Genomic DNA, 21434 nt, shown 5'->3' on the forward strand with positions numbered 1-21434 from the left:
CTGAGAGTACATTTCTTGAAAACAAATAATTCTGCTGAGTTTGTTAACCAGTTTTTAAAATCTGCTAAATCACAGAAGAAATGCTTCCCAAAGCCTAAGTTTGGATTACATGGAAGAGCAAGTTAAGGTGTGCAGGGAATCTATGCATATAGGTGAGTATTTTCACATTCCTCCCTCTTTTTCTATTCAAGGGACAAAAGAAAAAGGCAATCTATCCAATTCCCTCCCACATTTCTGATACAAAGAAACAGGGCAGCACAGATTTGGGTTGCATTTTGCATGGGATCAATATACCTGGCCCATCCTCTTCATCAGAGAAGAGGGGTAGCAACAGAAAATGCTGATCTCTTATCTTGCTTTGGGTACAGTTGAAAGATAAATCACTATCCCACTTTTTCTAAGGAAAAACAGAAGAATTTGGGGTGGACAGCAGAATCACGTTTTACTCTTCTTTTAACTAGTTTCCTCTTTTCTCTTTTATACACTGAAGTAGGAGGAAGGACAATTTGACAGTTTAACTTTGAAGAGGATCATTTGAAGATTGGCATATTGTCAAGATTTAGGGTATAATCCTAACTACTGTAAAAGCAGCAGCAGCATATGTAAAAAATGTAGGCCAGCTCTCACCATTCTCCCTATCAGAAAGTACACAAACAGCCAGACTACTGAGGAGAATGGAGTTTATGTGCCCTTTCCTTTCCTTTGCTCCATGCAGTCAAAAGTAGAAAGGTGTATGCTTCAGTTGTGCTTTTGTACACCTACCAGACCTTGGAGTTTATCAAACGGGAGGAATTTCTCTTAAATTCGAATGAAGAGAAAGTGGGGCCAGAACGCATTCACTTAAAGTCGCTAGTTTCGCACAATTATGTGAATACGCATTGCATTCGAACTGACTCCCCATTGCCCGAAAATAGCATGCCATTGCCCAAATTTGCATGTGGCAGTCTATCATGCAATAATGTGAAACCACATGATTGCATTCAGACTGACTTCCCATTGCTCGAATTTGTGTGTAGTGGGTTATCACGCAATAACGTTAAACCCCATGACTGCGTTCAGATTGCCATTGGATTATACTTCCAATTCCCCTTGTCTGATAAACTCCTATATTTTTGATACATTGTTGTCTTGTGCCTTCAGGTCATTTCCAACTTATGGTAACCCTAAGGCATATCATGGGGTTTTCTTGGCAACATTTGTTCAGAAGTGGTTTGACATTACCCTTCGCTGAAGCTGAGAGCATGTGACTTCCCAAGGTTACCCAATGGGTTTCATGGCTGACTAGAGAAATGATTTTCAGAATCATAGTCCCATGGTCAAACCACTATGGCATGCTGGCTCTTGAGTATATAGGATACATTCAAATGTAAACTAACATTTTGAAGAGGTTCAGTTCCATTTGATTCAGTGACACATCAGAGTACAGGAGCTACTAGAGACAGATCTTATTCTGTATCATTATTTAAATACAACACATAATTCAAAAGAATGCACGGAGACTGAAAAAGTATGTTTTGTTTTCTGGGATATAGAAAATAAATGTATACGTGTATAACCTAAGGATCTGTCATACTCTTTTCTTATTTAATAAACATCTGAAGACCTTTTATTAAGTCAAGATAATAATATGTGCATGAGAATTATGCCTTTCTATTTTGCACCATAAAAGAAAACATACTGTGGAGCTTACTTCGTTCTACAGGTAATGCTAGGAGAAACCATAAGGAAGACTGAATAAACTACATTAAATTGCACCCCAACCAATTTGTGGCTGCACCAAACTAAATAAATACTGTATATACTCATTTATAAGTCTAGAAATTTAGGTAAAAAATTGGCCAAAAAAACCTGAGTTGACTTATCCATGGGTCAATGTAGGTGCTGCATTTTAACTCCCATTAAAAAAAAGGAACTATCTGCCCTGGAATAACTGAACCCTCTCCATTTTCACATACATCCAGCCTTTAGTATGAGCACAAAAAGTTATGCCTACTGGAATCTTCTAAGTTCTTTGGCATTGTTTTGCTTTGTTTCATCCTTTGTTAGATGCCCCTAAGTTTTACCCTTGACTTTTCCATGGGTCATATCAAAATCCATAATTCTGGTCCCAAAACCTGCCCTCGACTTATCTATGAGGTCAACTTATAGTCAAGTATATACAGTAATAAGAACTGAGTTGTTCAACAAGCTTTAGAATAAAACTAACAGACAAGGGAAAGGGAGTCAACAGATGTTGACTCTGTTGGACTCTCTGGAGTTTGTTATACAATGGAAAGGAGAAGCCAGGCATAGTCAAACATGCATTCTAGACTTTAGGAGAGCGGATTTCAGTAAACTTAGAGAAGTATTGAGGGTGATCCCATGGTCAGAAATACTAAAAGGGAAGGGAGTTCAGGACGGATGGGAGTTTCTTAAAAGAGAGATACTGAAGGCACAATTTCAAACAGTTCCAGTGAGAAAGAAAAATGGGAGGTGTCTCAAGAAACCAGGATGGATGACTAAGGAACTTTCAACTGAGCTGAGTTTGAAACAGAACATGTACAAGAAATGGAAAAAGGGGGAAATCACAAAAACGGAATTTAAAGAAATAGCAGGCATGTGCAAGGGTAAAGTCAGAAAAGATAAAGCGCAGAATGAACTCAGGCTTGCTGGAGAGGTTAAGAACAACAAAAAGGGATTTTTTGGATATGTCCGCAGCAAAAGGAAGAAGGAAACGGTAGGGCCACTGCGTGGAGATGATGGCAAAATACTAACAGAAGACAGAGAAAAGGCAGAATTACTCAACACCTTCTTTGCCTCAGTCTTCTCAGAAAAGGAAAAGGGTGCTCAACCTGAGGATAATGGAACAGAGGACAGAATAGGGGAATTTCAGCACAGAATAAGTAAAGAGATAGTAGAGGAATACCTTGTTAATCTAAATGAATTTAAGTCTCCAGGACCAGATGAACTACATCCAAGGGTACTAAAAGAACTGGCAAATGTAATATCGGAACCATTGGCAATCATATTTTAAACTCCTGGAAAACAGGAGAAATCCCAGCAGACTGGAGGAGGGCAAACATTGTCCCCATCTTCAAAAAGGGGAAAAAAGAGGATCCAAACAATTATCGTCCAGTTAGTCTGACATCAATACCAGGAAAGATTCTGGAGCAGATCATTAAACAGAGAGTCTGTGAACATCTAGAAGGCAATGCCATAATCACAAAAAGTCAACATGGGTTTCAGAGAAACAAGTCATGCCAGACAAATCTGATCTCTTTCTTTGATAAAATTACCAGCTTGGTAGATGAAGGGAATGCTGTGGATATAGTATATCTTGATTTCAGTATGGCCTTTGACAAGGTTTCCCATGATATTCTTGCAAACAAGCTTGTAAAACGTGAGCTAGACAAAGTAACTGTTAAATGGATCTGTAATTGGTTGACCGGCTGAACCCAAAGGGTGCTCAACAATGGCTCCTTTTCATCCTGGAGAGAAGTGACCAGTGGGGTCCCACAGGGCTCTGTCCTGGGCCCAGTTCTATTCAACATCTTTATCAATGACCTGGATGACAGAATTGGGAGCATACTTATCAAATTTGCAGATGACACCAAATTAGGAGGAATAGCTAATACTCCAGAGGACAGGATCAACATTCAAAATGATGTGAATAGATTAGAAAGCTGGGCCAAAGCTAACAAAATGAAATTCAACACAGAGAAATGTAAGGTACTGCACTTAGGGCAGAAAAAGGAAATGCACAGATATAGGATGGGAGACAAATTGCTGAATGAAAGTACATGTGAAAGGGATCTAGGAGTCCAAGTAGACCATAAGTTGAACATGAGTCAACAGTGCGATGCGGCAGCTAAAAAGGCCAATGCAATTTTAGGCTGCATCAATAAAAGTATAGTGTCTAGATCAAGAGAAGTAATAGTGCCACTGTATTCTGCTCTGGTCAGGCCCCACCTGGAATATTGTGTCCAGTTCTGGGCACCACAATTCAAAAAGGACATTGAGAAACTGGAGCGTGTCCAGAGGAGGGTGACTAAAATGGTGAAAGGTCTGGAAACCTTGCCCTATGAGGAACGACTCAGGGAGCTGGGGATGTTTAGCCTGGAGAAGAGAAGGTTAAGAGGTGATATGATAGCCCTGTTTAAATATTTGAAAGGATGTCATATTGAGGAGGGAGCAAACTTGTTTTCTGCTGCTCCAGAGAACAGGACCCGGAACAATGGATGCAAGCTACAACATTAGGAGGAACTTCCTGACAGTAAGGGCTGTTCGACAGTGGAACACACTCCCTCGGAGTGTAGTGGAGTCTCCTTTCTTGGAGGTCTTTAAGCAGAGGCTGGATGGCCATCTGTTGGGGATGCTTTGATTTGGATTTCCTGCATGGCAGGGGGTTGGACTGGATGGCCCATGCGGTCTCTATGGCCTGTTACAGACTGCCAAAATAAAGCTGCTTCGGGTCTCTTTGGAGGTATGCTATTTAAATGATGCATGCGTCCTAAGAATCCGGAAGCTGCACCAAAAGCTGCACTCCGGTGCTTAGGAATGGAGTGTGGCTTTGGCGCAACCTCCGGACTCTTAGGACCCATGCATCATTTAAATAGCATACCTCCAAGAGACCCGAAGCAGCTTTATTTTGGCAGTCTGTAACAGGCCTATGATTCTATGTAACAGAAAAAGAATCTTGGATCCCTGCCTAGTTAGTGGACGTTGGGAGAAGAAACCCGAGTATTCATGGATTGCTCCTCCTGCCATCCAAGAATAAAAAATATTCATGGTAAGTACCAATGTCTCATTCTCCAGATGAACATGAAGAGGCAATCCACACACTCTCTGGATTTACCCAAGCCTCAATTGCTATGGTGAGCGTGACTGCCCATTGGTCACCTCACTGTTTGCAGCACCATATGACCAAACATGGCCTGTGCCAATATGGACTTATCTATCCATAATGCCTTATAAATATGGAAGGCTCCGTCCTCTCAGCAGCATTACAAACATCCTCTAAAGATGCTGATGCACTGTATAATTGCTACAGCAAGGTGACTGCAGTCACAGGTTTTGATCATGGGACCCAGGCATTTCATGTATAACAGGCATTTTGATAGCGTAAGATGGGTGCTGTCAAGCACTGAGAAAAGTGAGCAACTATTTGCTTCAATGCCATATTTTCTGAAGGTTTATAATGGAGGGGCACAAGCACCCCTGTGTGTCTGAAGCCTGTTTTTCTTTTTATGTACTTCTTAACTGCTTTCCTCACAACTAATGTATTCCATTTCTTCTCTAAAGGATGATTTGGGTTAGGGCAGAAATTCGGTAAATGTATATTCTAATACAGTGTCATGTATAACAGGCATTTTGGTAAAAATGTTGGGTCTAATATTAAAGTGAATTTGTCATGTTCAAAGTTTCATAAACCTAGATTTATGGAAAGAGTGGCTAATGCCAAGATTCTCGAAACCAAGGATGTCAAGGCCACTATACAGCTATCAGCACAACTGTGGCTCTCTCTATTCAAACCTTTGCCAATACCCTCTACATAACTGGTAATGGTAGAAAAGCATAAAGTATGCCCAGTGGCCAAAGCATTGTAAGTTCATTCTGCCTTTTCATTTCCATCTATTGAAAAATATCTGTTTAGTTTGAAATTTCTCTCCACAGGCAAATAGATCAATCTGGAATGGACCAAAGAATTTGACTGTTGAAATACTTATTGGTTCAAGAAGTACTCTCCCTGATGGATTCTGTGTCTGCTCAAACAGTCTGCCTGGACATTTTATGAGCCCTTTGTGAGCCCACTGACATTATAGACAGCAATGACCTCTTGGTCCAACAACATATTTTGTTTAATTCCATGATTATGGGTATTGAACATAATCCCCCTTGATGGCAAATGGAGGGTTTCACTGGCATATTATCTATACACACCTGAATGTGTCTGCCTTTGATTAAGGTTGAAAATCCCCAGAGTGCTAACCACACTCTTTTTAATTCTAAATAATAATTTATGTTGTGCTCACATCTGTGTCCCCTCTCCGTGAAACCAGTGTCCCTTGCAATGAGTTTCCAATCTGCCGAGACTTGCATCGGTGGTTACTATTGTTTTTTGCCAGGTTTATGCAAAATATTCCTCCCTCTATACTTTTGTACTGAAGCCATCATTTTAAGTCTTGCTTCAGAGACTGGGGAAGACTCACTCTGTAATGGTGCTTCCATAGAATGGCCATCTGATGTGGTAGGAGAAACTGTGGCAATATTCTCATATAAATCCTGCCCATTAGGTTAATTGGATTGTTGAAATTAGAAGTGCTAAAACTCTTGCCAAATGCATTATGTCTGCAGACTTCATAGAAGCTATATGAGCTTGCATGAAGAACAGTAAAAGATACATATATTTCTGAAACAACTTCACAACTCCAGAGGCAGACATATACTAACATAGTTTTTCAATATCTGTTATTGTTCTTCATGCAAGCTCATACAACTCCCTACTAAAGGATACAGTTTATGAAGATTTAATCAAGCTTGACACCCGAGGAAGTGAAGTAGTATTTACATGAAGTTGGTGTGATAGACACAATTATTTTCATGGACTTTTATTTAGCACATTAGTAATTCATACAAGTACTGGTATAATAAGTATCATTTGTGAATAAAGTCAGTCTTGCAAAACACTGTTACTTTCTATTAATGATTACATAAAAGTTTGTTACTTTCTTCATATTTTTTGTTTATGTAATTTTAGTTCATTATTAGGAGTCACTGTATGTTCTTTACTTACTTTTCTCATTTTTTTAAAATATTATATTTGGTACCTTGTATGGTTTCCCTCAAGTTTGTTAGGTAGAGTTTTCTTTTCTAGACACTCCTGTGTTTCTTTTGTGTTAGTATCTACTAGTGGAATCAACACTTTGGTGAAGATGCCTGGACCAAAAGCCAAACCAAAAAGAAGTGCTTTCAACTGGTAAAAATTGCTACTGAAATTAAATAAAAACTGCAAACTGGAGCCATAGGAATGTGTAACTATAGTCCAAAACACACTGCAGGAATAATCCAATCTGAGACCGCTTTAACTGTCTGGCTCAATGCTAGGGAACCCTGGGAACTGTAGTTTTGTCAGACATTTAGCCTTCTCTGTCAGAGAGCTCTGGAGTCACAACAAACTACAGTTCCCAGGATAGCCTAGCCCTGAGCCAGGGCAGTTAAAGTGATCTAAAACTGGATTATTTCTGCAGTGTGTTTTGGACCTATGTGTCTTTTAAATCGACTGAAACCACTTTATCTGCCAAATTTCCCTGGTTTTTTGTAAGGTTTCCATCTTGAACTTCTGATATTTTACAAATCCATTCAAGAATGTTAGATATAACATAAGTCTGTAAGTCCCATTGCTTATAGACTCTGTGAAAAGATGGAATATACACTCCTTCGAATTTCTCTGATTTGCAGGATATGATTTACTTCTTTGCCTATCTCCTATTTTTCCTTGTTTCTTGGAACAGGTATGAGAAGTTACATGTCACATGGCTTTTTTTTTGTAAACAAAGTTCTCTATCCCTGAGTGACCACCTGAATTACTCAGCAATCCATCAATTCTGTCCAAGTCCGTTCAAAATGCAGCAATCTTCCCCACTGAATTGTTCTCCATATCAATATTGCTGTCAGCCACCCTAACAGAGTATTCTGATACCCTTCCTGATTGTTGGAATTCATGACTTTCATACTGAAATCTATTCCTGCTCCATTGATACTTGCTATTGCTGTAATCACTCTATCTACTGTAACCTCTTCAACCTCAAAAGGAAGAGTAACTGTTCCAAAATGGTTTCTTATCCAGTTTATTTATTTGCATGGTTGGCATTACTTGCTTCTTGTCCTTACTCTCTACCAAAACCTTTCCCAGGGCCTTCCCTCTGAATGATATTCCTCCTTTTAATGATGCACACATCAAATTATTTCTCCATTTTTGGTCTGTCTGCCAGTGACATAGCCAAAATGATATACATGCTACTGTGGTGGCTATAACAATACTCACTGCAAATGCCACTGGATTGTGGCTTGCATTAGCAATATATTGTAAGGCACTCTGATTTCTCCTTAAAGTCTTGTTTACAGACTGCTTGCTCCTTTCCTGGGAATCCAAAATATCTTCTACCCAATGTACAGCTGCCCTAGCAAACACTGATGTTGCAATGGAACTCCTAATTACTAAGGCTAAACTTCATGCACCTTCTTTAGCAATGCCTCAGCTCTATATTTGTGCACTTGTTTTAGAACTGTGTGGCCCACCATAGAGACAATGGGTCCTGAAATACACACAGCAACTGAGTCATCCACTAGGAACACTTAAAGGAATCCCATACTCTCTTTTTACTGTAACTTCTGATCTTTTAGTGTTTAATGGAGAGTCCCATTCTAAAGCTCAAAACATACTGCAGAAATAATCCAGTTTGAGACCGCTTTAACTGCCCTGGCTTACTGCTAGGAAATCCAGGGAATTGTAGTTTATTGTGGCACCTCAAACCGGATTATTCCTCAGCATCACCCAGTAACCCATTTTGGCCCTATTCTAAACTTAATGTTTGGACTACTCTTTTCAACAGGCTCTTAAATTCCTCCACTGTAAACAGCCTATGAACAATATTCTCTTCATCTGCATCAGTGTCTGTGGCATCATTCTCTTCACTGCTATTTTGTAATTGACGTATGTCTTTCCTTTCCTCCCCAGAACCCTCCATTTCTGACACTGAAAACAGATGTAACAGTCAACTAAGGTAACAGAAAATGTATCTTGGACTCCTGGCTAGTCAGCTGATGCATGGAGAGTACGTGGACGGCTTCCCCTTGCTTATAAGGGAATAATTTATTATTCTATAATATTTTAAGGTTTTTAAATCAGTATGCAAATCTGCACTAACAATATCAATAAACAAGGTGCAGGTTGAGTATCCCATACCTGAAATGCTTGGAACGAAAAGTGTATTCTCTCTTTAAATTAAAAAAGTGGAAAAGCTACAGCTCTCCAGATACTGTTCTAATTTTCATGAACCCCAACTGGCATTGTTCATGGTAGGAGAGGATAACAAGTGGGGTCCAACAACATCAGAATAGCCAAAGCTTCCTGACCTCTACTCAAACAACATTTGTGACCGATGTCAGGATTATAGTTCCTATTATGTTTGCTATGTTTTGATATACTTTATATTACTCGATGATGGCATGCACTATGCAACTGAAGATGCTGTCTTTTGTTCATTATTCATGATGCTGGATAATGATGGGATTCAGTTTTTGTGACTTTACTGAGGTTTGTGTTTCTCAACTGAAATTAATCAGTACATGACACTCCATGCAAAACACCTTGAAAGTAAAATCGGAACTCTAACACACATAGAGTACATACCCAGAGTAACAGAAGGGGGGAACATAAATATATGCTCTACTTGCTTATTTTCTTATCAAATGTATTTTGCTGCTTCAGCATGAAATGCAGTTTACAACTCAGTATATAAAATGGTGTATATGACATAGTTATTCCATTTATAGAACCATCATGTCAATGTTTATTTAGAAGTCTGTTTAAGTAGAACTTATTCCCAGTTACGCATGCATATGATTACAGCCACAGTGTATAAATGCCTTAGTTATATATAAGCAAAACTGCCAAAATACCCAGCATGAGAGCTGCAAATGGCAAAAACTAAGAAAGGGAGGATAACTGTAGCAAATCTGAGAAAAGGAAACAATACCATAAAAACGGAAACTATGCATGCGAACCTCCATTTTCACGGGGGGGGGGGGAGGGTGAAACGGATCCCCCGCGCAAATGAAGAGCCAACTGTATATTGTCTGGACAGATTTTTCTGCACATTACTAAGTACAGATATACTTCTTGGATCTAAATGTTCTATATGCTTATAATATAAATAAGAATTCTTCTCCAATTCTGTAGAGTATTTTGAACTTAAAAAAACGCTGTTATGCGATACAGCTGACTGGGTAAAAAAATCACAAAGATTTTTTTTAAATGACCCACTGAAATTTTTACAATTAAAATGGGAAATACATCCACAGGGGAACTGGATGTGCATGTGATCCCTCCCCCCCCCCCAGGGATTTCTTCCCCCAAGCCTCAAATCTCTAGCAACATCTACATTCTGAATGAATATTGAATGACAACCAAAGCATGAACAACTAAAATAAACCACCATCATAAGGAGATATGTGCTCTACCTAGGGCTACCCTTGTACCCAGATTGGTCACTGGGAAATCTAGAGGTGACCATATAACACCAATTCAAAAATCTCTTCACTATTAGTTTCTGGGCACTATTAGTTTCCGGGTACAGTACAAGATGTTGGTAATGACCTTTAAAGCCCTACATGGCTTGGGCCCAGCTTACTTATAGGAATGCCTTCTTCCATATAGGTCCTCTGGAAAAAAATTTTTGCAGTCAATTAAGACCAGGCTGGTCACGACTACCCAGAGGACCTTCTCTTCTGCCGCTCCTAAATTATGGGATGGCCTGTTGGAGGAGATCAACATATTACCAACTTTAACAGCTTTAAAAAGGCTGTCAAGATGGATCTTTTCCGACAGGCCTTTCCTGATTAATCAGCCTAACCCAGTGATACAGATTGCCCCAATGATTACCCCATGATGTCCTGCTTCTGTCATGATTGTTTTAATTCTTAATGTTTAATGATTTTAATTGTATCATTAGTTTTTATTGTGCTATAAGTTATAAGTTTTATTGTTATATTTGTTATATGTTTTTGATGTAAGCCACCTTGATCGTTTTGAAGAGATAAATCATCATCATCATCATCATCATCATCATCCTCCTCCTCCTCCTCCTCCAAGTCAGGTATCGCTGTTATTGAGGTCACATTTTAGAGAACCAATCAGTTGTAGAAGGCAACTGTGTATGCAATTTGTACAGATAATGATCATCAGCCTAGGTTCTGATGAACCAAAGCCAGAATTTCTTGAACAACAATTTTCATGACTCTGCCTGACACAGAGACTTTAGCTTTTAAAGTTACATGGACAATGAACCTAGCAGCTCCAGACTGGAGGGTGTAGATTTCTGTTTGAATTCTCAAAAAATAGAAATCTGTGCACCGATGGTAAAACTGAATAGTAGTACTATAAAAGAAATTAAGAAAAACACACTTAATGAAATGTTAGAATTTTATGTATGTACCATATCTAGAGAACAGTTAAATAAAATAAACATATCAGTGAAAGGAGGGGGCTCCTATATCTCCAATCAATAGGAAAATAGCATATAGCCTTTTGGACCTAAGCCAGATGTTATATTATGAATCATATTATATTAAGGGAGCCAATCCTTCGTTGGAAGAAAGGAACTGTAGTTCACCAAGGTGGTTTTGTCCAAAAAAAAAAAAAAAAAGGGGGGGGGGGAGAACTGGAGAACATTTTAAAGAAACTGTATGTTTTATAAACAAATTTATTTCAGCAAAACCAAAATGGACAGTGATCAGGGAGACCCAGCAACATTAGGGACTGCCTGAAGGAAGAGGCCCCTCCCTCCTCAACTGTCATCTTGGCCTCAGAGGGAGCGATCAGGCAGACCCAGCAACATCAGGGACTGCCTGAAGGAAGAGGCCCCTCCCTCCTCAACTGTCATCTTGGCCTCAGAGGGAGCGATCAGGCAGACCCAGCAACATCGGGGACTGCGTGAAGGACGAGACTTCTCCCTCCTTTAACTGTCACCTTGTATTTTGTATTGTATTACAATTTTTACTGTACACCGCTATGATCATTGCGGTATAGCGGTCTATAAATAAAACATATTATTATTATTATTATTATTATTATTATTATTATTATTATTATCTACAGCAATGGACTGCTCTGATTTGAAACACCAACACTGAGAGAATTTGTTTCAGGAATACAAACAAGGACATGAACAGTTTAGCCAATCATGTTAACAGAATGAGGAAATATTATTACTGTAAGAAACAAGCAATACTTCAGAACTTTCAGGACAGTTCCATAGACGTCTATTGGGATAATGAATATATAGTGCAAGCTTTGTTTTCATACACTACAAACTGAGACACACAAGTAGCATGAAAACATTGGGGCTTAACTTTGTAAAGAAAAGTGTGGCATAATGCTTTGAGTATTGGACCAGGACACTGGGAGACCAGGGTTCAAAACCCCATTTGGCCATGGAAATCCACTGAGTGACCTTGGGCAAGTCACACTTTCTGAGGCTCAGACGAAAGAAAGGGCAACTCACCTCTGAACAAATTCTATCAAGAAAACCCTGTGACAGATTTGTTTTAGGATCACCCTAAGTCAGATATGACTTGAAGGCACAAAACAACAACAACAACAGGAAAGGTGCAAGGGTTTCCCAACGGCCTAAAGAAGAAGCTCCTCTACAAATATTTTCCAATCTTTTGGTCATGAATAGTGGAAGTCAGCTCATCGATTACAGAAGACGGAACCAGGTATGTGGATTTGAATCTGGGCTTGTTTTTGAGTTTAAGTAAGAATCTGAATTTTAGTTTGAAATAACATATCTTTTAGCATTTAATTTGAATTAGATTTAACATTTCAACTTCGAATGTTTCTAAAGTATCAAAAAGCTTTGGCTCAAGAGAAGTCTGTATGTTTATTAGTATATATTAATTACTTTGATGTTGTGTACATTTATATAGGATGGTAGAATTTTTTTAAAAAAATCCTTTAACCAAACCCCCTCCCCCCAAAAAAAACAATTAGAGAAGTCTTATGGGGATGTGTCATATGGAGTGAGTAAGTAATCTTCTTCCTAAACCCCTTTCCATAATAGTGTTATGAAAACAAAAACATACCAATTCACACACACACACATAAAAATCACATTATTTTACATGCCACGCTCATCAAAGTATCACTTGAATAATCCATCTAGTCTGCTATACGCTCAAAAGAAAATACTCTTCTTTGCCCCAGAAAAATCAGTGTCAATTTAGCAAGCTGAATTAGATAAGATAGTATGAGCAGCATTCCATCATACCACATTCCCAGACAAAAGTATCACATGATAGCAAGAACTATACAGGCCATCTTGTGTATGTTGCATCCATTCTAAAACCACATAGAGCATAAATTTCAGCCTCATTTTTTATCACTGAGTCAGAGCAATTGATGCAGAACAAAATCTCCCTGTATAGTTAAGAAGAAGAAAAAAGAAGTCCTCACCTTTCCCCTTCTCCCCACTACTGTTGCCTAACAAGCAAACATACAAATTGTACTCACACATTTCGATTCCATATGAAAAGGCCAAAGGCAGTATGGACACAAGCTTTCTGGAAAATCCTTTTCCAAAATGATTTCTTTCCTTAGTCTTGAACTAAAACCTAAGATTCAACAACTTATCTCCATTTCATTGTTTTAAGTTTTAGTATTTTTAATTGTTTTAACATGTACTGTTTTTAAGCACTTTATCTTTTAAAACTGCATTTTATTTTTAATGAGTGATGTATTTTAATAGTTTGCCAATTTAATTCTATTTTAATACCTACTTTTCTATGTTTTTAACTTACTGTATATACTCATGTATAAGTCTAGAAATTTAGATCAAAAAATTGACCCCAAAAACCTGACTTGACTTATCCATGGGTCAATGTAAGTATTTTATCTTAATTTTAACTTAAAAGAAGGAATCATTTCCTAGTGAAAAGCAAGAGTATAATATGTGAAGCACTCACCCCTTTCTACTCACTCATCCATCCAGTCTTGAGACTAAGCACAAAGTTATTTCTGCTGGATTTTTGTAAGTTCTTTGACATTGTTTTGCTTTGCTTCATCTTTTAGACTCTTTGCCATATGTCCCTAAATGTTCCCCTCAACTTATCCACGGGTCATACCAAAATCCATAATTTTGACCCCAAAACTTGCCCTCGACTTATACATGAGGTCAACTTATAGTCGAGTATATATGGTATTGTTTTTTAATCTGCAAACTTTGTGTCTCAATTGTGGGGGAATAGGAGGATGATATTATTATTATTATTATTATTATTATTATTATTTCTGCCAAACATCACCATATTAATCTTCTGAAATGCATATCTGATTATTGAGTGGTTATTCAACATGTATACAAAAGCAAGCCCATATGCTGCCCATAAAGCTGCAAGATTCATCAACCTGATGTAAATGAACCAAAGATTCCCACACCACCCCCAAAGTATGTTAGCGCATGTATCTCAATGCACGGCCAGTATCTTGATTAGCAATGGGTTTGCATAGACAGGTTTTGCATGGGTTCCCAGATCAACTCCATGAAGCTAAGAAAAATAAATCAACACATACACGTCCAGAAAAACAGAACTTCAGATATATTTTCATATAAGGTGATTAGTTCAAAGACGATGCAAAGGGAAGACATTTTATAAGACCAATCTTATTCTTGTCAAGGAAAAAAATTATTATTGACTAGCTGGACAATGACAATTACCAGCATGAGCTAGAACTATTATTGATGTGCAAATCCTCCTTTACAAGTTCTGTAGCTGCTCCTCCCTCACTAGCAGGTTAATCTGTATGTTTGCGACATCAGTCTTAAAAAACAATTTTCACAATGGGAAGAATCTTCCACATGTTAGTTCAGAGTACAGAATTACCATGCAAATGTACATACAACCTTTCATTTCTTAAAAAAAAACTTGCTTGCTGTCTGTTGCATCTGAGCACAAGCCTACTACCCATACGTGATCAAGAACTGCATGCTAGCACACAAAGAGTATGGTATGCATTGTTTTTTTCTCTGCAACAAGCCTAGAAATTAGGTGAGCTGCTAGAGAAGGAGTGAAAAGGCAGGCCCAACTCCATCAGGGCTAGCCTGAAGAAGACCCCTCCCTCCATGCCATCTGACATCATCTGGTCTGGGAGGGAATGAAAAGGCAGGCCCAACTCCTTCAGGGCTAGCCAGAGCAAGAAGAAGGGTCCTCCCTCCAGTCCATCTGCCATGGTCCAGGACTCAGAGGGAGAGAAGAACCACTGGACTTATCACCTTCTTCACCACCATTCCCTTCTCCTTTTGCATCATGTCATTTTAGATTATAAACCTGAGGGCAGGGAACCGTCTGAATAACTATCTACAAGCTGCTCTGAGAGCCTTAAGGGCTGAAGAGCGGGGTATAAATACAGCAAATATAGTAAATAAATAAATAAATAAATAAATAAATAGAGAAAACTCAGTCCCCTCCACTGAGCAAAGAAATATGTGTTTTTTTCTGCTATGCAATCTCCCAACAGGCTAACACAAATGTCTTCAGGCTATCAGCTTTTATTGTCTAAGTGGTTGTCACTGCTGCTCTTTGTGCACCATTGCAGCACTGACTTGTTTACTGTTGTTGACGTTTTTGTTGTTACTATTATGAACCTCAAGTCATTTTCAGTTTATGACAACCCTAAAGTGCATTATCTTGCAAGATTTATTTAGAGGGGGGTTCTGTTTGCTTTTCTCTGGGGCTGAGAGTGTGTGAATTGCCCAATGTCATCCAGTGGGTTCCATGGTCAAGCAGAAATTCAGCTGCAGAGTAGTAGTCCAATGCTCAAACCACTACACTACACTGGTTCTTGCTTACTGTGCCACATGTATTTAATACACACACTCGGACTTTTTATAGGTCAATCTATAATAGTTAGGATTTTTTTCTATGTTGAGACTGGATTTTCCACACAGTAAAGCTGGTCAAGTAACACAGTCAACTAACCTGTCAATCATTATCAAATAAACAGTTCAATATTTAAAATATTAATTTAGCAGGCCACCATTCTGAGAATATACTAATAACACATAGTAACAGAATGCCAGAGTATCCCATTCATTCCCACACCTTTCAGGTATGCTGCCAGTGAGTTATCACATGATGGAGCACCCTCTGTTCCAGAACTAAAAAGAATCAAATGGTAGCCCTAGCTACTGGGTAGACCAATGTTAAGCCACAGCTGCTTCATAGTTTCCTCAACGCTGTGTTGGTCTTCAGAAAATCCTGTTGTTACAGCACATAGCCAGTGCAATCCAGGTATGTGGCTTAAATGAGAGAGAAGACCATCACAGAGCAAGGGGGTCTCAAATTAAGTTATGTGTGACCCTTTAACACCCTTAGAATGAAAAGAGAGGCCAGACTGGATTCATCATCATGAATCACAGGCAGGGAATTTGCTTTCACCTCCCTACCAGAAAACACATTCATTATGAACTGACCATTACCCAGTGACTGGATCGAAGAAGGGAAACATGTACTGTACTGACATAAGATAGTGCAAAATTTTGTTTCAATGTTACAGGAGAGATTTTTAAATTAGCATGAAATATAAATTCCAAATTCACCATCTATGCATTTTAGTACATCAGCATCTAGTAATTATTTCATCATATAGCTTCCTACTCCACCTTCAGTTAAACAGGCCAAACAAGAAACTTTTTCACAACACCTCTTTGGGTCATGTGAGTCATCATTCTTACAATCTAAACAGCTGTGCAAATTTAAGACAACCAGGCAGCCCCATTTACTCTGTTTTCTTTCAGAGCAGTGCTTTTGGTAGCTACTCTAATGGTGGAAATTTATTAGACTAATTTATCCTGGCCAAAAAAAAAATCGTTGAAATTATCACACCAAATAATCACAAAGCATCTAACTATTAAGCTGTCCAAGACAAATGCTTTACCTGAGAAGCTTTTCCTCCTTCGTAACTATTAAGACAGCAACTATGATGCCTTTGCCACATAAAAATATTCACACAAAAATACTGGTCAGATACAAATCAAGTTTAAGAAGTAACAGCATTCCTCATCTTGATGGAAAAATGTGTGAAAATGTTTAGTAAGACATGGTTTTAAAACTGGAAAGGAGGCAGAAGAGATTAAAGATGGTGAGTAAAAACAAGCATGAGGTGGACAACATAAAGCAACTTTACAACACAGTCCTATGGTTTGGATCTTAACCAGACATGATTAAAAAGAAGTAGACCTGATCATAAATATAAAGCAGTCCAGCAAAAGAACCTTCTAGTAGAACTTCCACCAATGACTCTCTCCCGTGCCACATTACTCCAAGACACTGTTCCTTCAGAACATATTTTCTGAAATCTCCAGATGCTTTAGAGCAAATTTCAGGGCACAAGAGGCTGCAGAGAGAAAAAAATAGGGAAGTTGCTTCGCATAACAAATTGACACTTCTGTAAAATGGAACATCTGTGAGCAAGACTCTACTCAGGAGATGTTACTATCAATACATGAATTTATTACTAGGTAAGTCCCAGGAGAGTGCAAATATTGCATTCATGAAGTCCCATTTACTTTAAACAGAGGTATCATTGGAGTGAATATCTGCTTCAGTTTGGTGGAACATATACAATGGAATTGTAAGTGAACCTATCAGGCTTCTCAATAATCTTATGTACAATTTGGGACGTAGTATCCCTGGAATATATTAAATTGAAGAATTATCTAACACAGTAAACATATCTGCATCCAATTTTGCATATTCACATTGACTATGGGGCTGAACAGACCAGCATTTAATGCCGGCCTCGGAGCAGAGTGGGGGCGGGGGGGGGGGGGCAGCAGAGCACATGCCTCAATTCCACTCCTAAGCCACCGTCACACCACCCTCCCAACCGCACAGCAGGTGGCATCGCGGCACTTCTTTGGCGTGACATCCAGATGACATACACCAAAAGGAGTGCTGAAAAGTGCCGCTGCCATGGCAAAGACACCCTTTTTCCAGCCCCAAAAGAAGCGGCATTTTGCAGTTCTTTTTAGGGCTGGAAAAACACCGGATCAGGACTACAGGGTGAAGTTGCTATGGCCCCTATCCAGCAAGGAAAGGGGAGACAGGACGCCGCTCTAAAGGGACGGTCTGTTTAGCCCCTTGCATTTAATAAACAAAAGGCATGTTCATTTTTTTTCAATTTAGGAGATATAAAATGTCAAGTGAATGGAACAACTCAGACAACAGGTTTTTTACTCTCTTCCTCTTATCTGCAATCTCAAACAGATTTAATCTACATTGTGGTTTGTGATTTATGGGGCTGCAGTTCTAGGGAGGAAAATCACTGAAGTCAGAAAGTTTTCAGAAACAGCAGAAGATTCCTAGACAATTTAACTCCTCCTACTGCAGCCTTGAATAACAAGAGTCCAAAAGGAACATTAGATTTCCCTGATCCTCAGACGAGATAAAGAGTGGGGGGGGGGGGGGGGATTACAGTAAGAAAAATTCACCATGTGATCTTTCCATTCAAGCAACTTTAGTTGTCATGCTTTCACAATGAAAATAAATAAATAAGAGAAGCCATGATGCTCAGTAAATTTGTTGTTCTTGTTAAGTGCCCTTGAGTCTATCTCGACTCATACCGGCCCAGTGAATGAGATATCTCCAAGACCCCCTATCACCCCTGTCTTCTACTGCTATGCTTAGGACCTGTAAATTCATAACCATGTTCTCCTTAATAGAGTCCATCCATCTAGCATGTGGCCTTCCTCTCTTTTAATAATGAAGAGAGTAAGAACTGTTAACATACTGATTTTAGAATACCTTAAGAGCTTTCTATTTATTATATATAGGTATGCATGCATGCTTCTGATGGGTATTCAGCTGAAAACAGTTCATAACTACTTTGAAACTGTACAGTCTGACAGGAATTGCACATGAACAAACTTTATTCATAAGTTAATGAAATGTGGACAAGTAGACTCCATACATAGCTTGCCTCAAGGTTCAGCTCTTTTACAGCTAGGAGGAAGAAACTTTCTCTTGAGATACAGTTTGTCATGCAGTTCTGACAAACAAGTCACAGCTAAAATAGAAGACAACTTCAAACTACAGCTATTGAAAGTGTACACTCACAAGCTGCATGTGAAAAAACACATATGCTTATGTTGTGTGTTCTTATTATGTTGCCTGGTGATAGATTAGAATGTGAGGAAGAGACAGAGAGAAAAGGAGATGATAATTTCAAATTCCTAGGTAGGAGCAGACTTTATAAATTTAACTAGTCCAAACAAGATTAAATCCTCACTGGATGAAGATTCTATCTGTTTTAAATTGACCTTTCTGTCACAATGTGTTGCATTTACTAGCTGTTGAAACAGACTAGGGTAAATTTAGAATACTCTGGCTGGGGGAATAAATTTTTATGAGATCTGAGACAAAACAGTTTCTTTCCCTCCTTCCCCAAATCTTAAGGACCATCAGTAAAACAACCATAGATTTTAGTAACTAACTTTGTTGTTGTTGCTGCCCTTGAGTCAACATCGACTTACGGCAACCCTGTGGATGAGACATCTTCAAGACCCCCTATCTTCTAACTCTCTATTCAGGTTTTGCAGGCTCAGGCCCCATGAACTCCCAGACTCCATCTGCTTGCAGTCTTCCTCTCTTTCTGCTGTCTTCTACTTTTCCTAGCATCATTGCCTTTTCTAATGAGTCTTTCCTTCTCATGGCATTTCCAAAGTACAGTACACCAACTTCAAGTTTAGTCATCCTGGCTTCCAGGGAAAATTCAGGCTTTATTTGTTCTTGGACCCATTTGTTGGTTTTTTTGGTCATCCACAGAATCCTCAGCGCTCATCTCCAGCACTAGTTCTCACATCCATACATAGTGATGGGGAATATAATGGCTTAGACGATCTTAATTTATAACCCTATCTTTAGTATTCAGTGTTACATCTTTGCACTTTAGGATCTTGTCTACTTCTTCCATAGCTGTCCTTCCCAGTCCTAGTCTTCTTTTTATTTCTTGACCGCATCTCCACTCTGGACAATGTTTGATCCAAGGTATGGGAATTCTTTGACTATTTCTATTTTGTCATTGCCTAGGATGAATTCATGTAACTCTTCTGTGGTCATTATTTTTGTTTTCTTAATATTCATCATTAAACCTACCATAGCATTTTCTTCTTTGACTTTCTTTAGTAACTGTTCCAAGTTTTTATTATTTTCTGCAAGTAACTAAACTACTTCATATAAAATAGTATCCACTTCATAAATGCCTGTTAACAGTAATCAAGATAGAAGAATTTCATCTCATACCTAAAGCACCAGACTACTAGAATGCTTGTAAAATACTGGTGACATCAGACAAAGTAAGATTAGAGAAACCTGGGATATACTGACAGGGAATTCCATATATAGACCAACTCCCACACACACTGCAGAGCAAGGAAAGTGTCTGCAAGGTGTAACCAATGGAAGTGGTTACCCAACACTGTAGTTAACAGGAGAAGCAAAAGCTTCTAAACTCATCCTTCCAAGTTCAGTTTATCTGGCCAAAAAAAAAAATATAGCATAAAACATTACAGCACTAAAAGTTTTCTGTGGAAAACTTACCATCCCATATAACTTTTAGGAAAACCTAGTCCTATATCACTTGCAGTTTTAAATTATCTGGTCTGTTATCTTTACTTCACTGCTATCTATGTAAGTCAGAAGTAGGGAAAGTGGAGCCTGCAAAGCTGAATGTAGTTCCTTGAGGCCTTTTTTGAAGCACATGACCCCCTCCAGCTCACACCAAACTTTTCCTAAAAATATCCCCCAAGGTCCCTCGGAGGAGGATCTTTTCAGTTTCAGTAGTCCAGTGAGGGTGGATGTAGCCCTTCAAAGTCCCATGGATGCCAAAGCAGTTCCCCAACTCTCATTAGGGAAGAGCTGACCATTCCCTGGCCTACCAGTGCAGTAGGCTTGGAAATTAGCCAGTTCCCTCGTTGTCTGGTGCAAACAGGAGAATATTCCCTGCGTAAATATAGTTCCAAATATGGCTCCCTCATTCTCCTTTCTCTGTTTAAAAAGGTATTTACTCATCCAACCAGACAACGGCCAATGGCAAGGGGCCACATTGTGCAAGTACAGAAATATGAAGGCCCACAATTCTCTTCTTTGCCATCAACCTTCCCCCCCCCCCCCGCCCCATATCATACCCATATTGGCATTTTTAAAATTTGACTAAAAAGTCTCAACACAACCACAAAAGATGTGGAAAGCATTTAGACTAAATTTTTGCCTGCTCATGGGCTGTTTATGGCTGGTGTACCTTATAATTTAATAAGGACATAAACTGGAGTTTAACTTCAAGAACAGAGACAAAGCAGTCTCTATGGCCTTTGGATACTGAATACTGAAAGGGAGAACTGTCACACTGCTTCAGGAAAGGTGTTAAACTTCCAATTTACTTTCTTGTTAATTAAAGACCTCTTCTGGGCCTAAAACAGCCTGTGTTGTCAAATATGGTGCAACTGCATTTTATGTTTTAAAAGTTTGCATTTTAAGTTCAGAGACCACACATAGCAATAGCAATAGCATGTATACCTTCCCCATCCCTGCATTACAACATTACAGAGAGGACCACCAAACCAATTCAACAGAGTAGCACTGAGTACCTTAGGCTACTGCCATTGGCTGTAGCATTGCAG

At 38.9% G+C, this 21434-nt stretch overlaps 1 protein-coding gene across 25 annotated transcripts in view; it reads right to left on the reverse strand.

Moving 5' to 3' along the window:
- AFDN (afadin, adherens junction formation factor) overlaps positions 1 to 21434 on the reverse strand; it is a 138745-nt gene that overhangs the window by 106318 nt on the left and 10993 nt on the right. The window lies entirely within an intron of this gene.

This window comes from Sceloporus occidentalis, unplaced genomic scaffold (genome assembly GCF_023333645.1).
Source record: "Sceloporus occidentalis isolate IW3139 unplaced genomic scaffold, rSceOcc1.0.p SCAF_6, whole genome shotgun sequence".
Classification (NCBI taxonomy): Eukaryota; Metazoa; Chordata; class Lepidosauria; order Squamata; family Phrynosomatidae; genus Sceloporus; species Sceloporus occidentalis.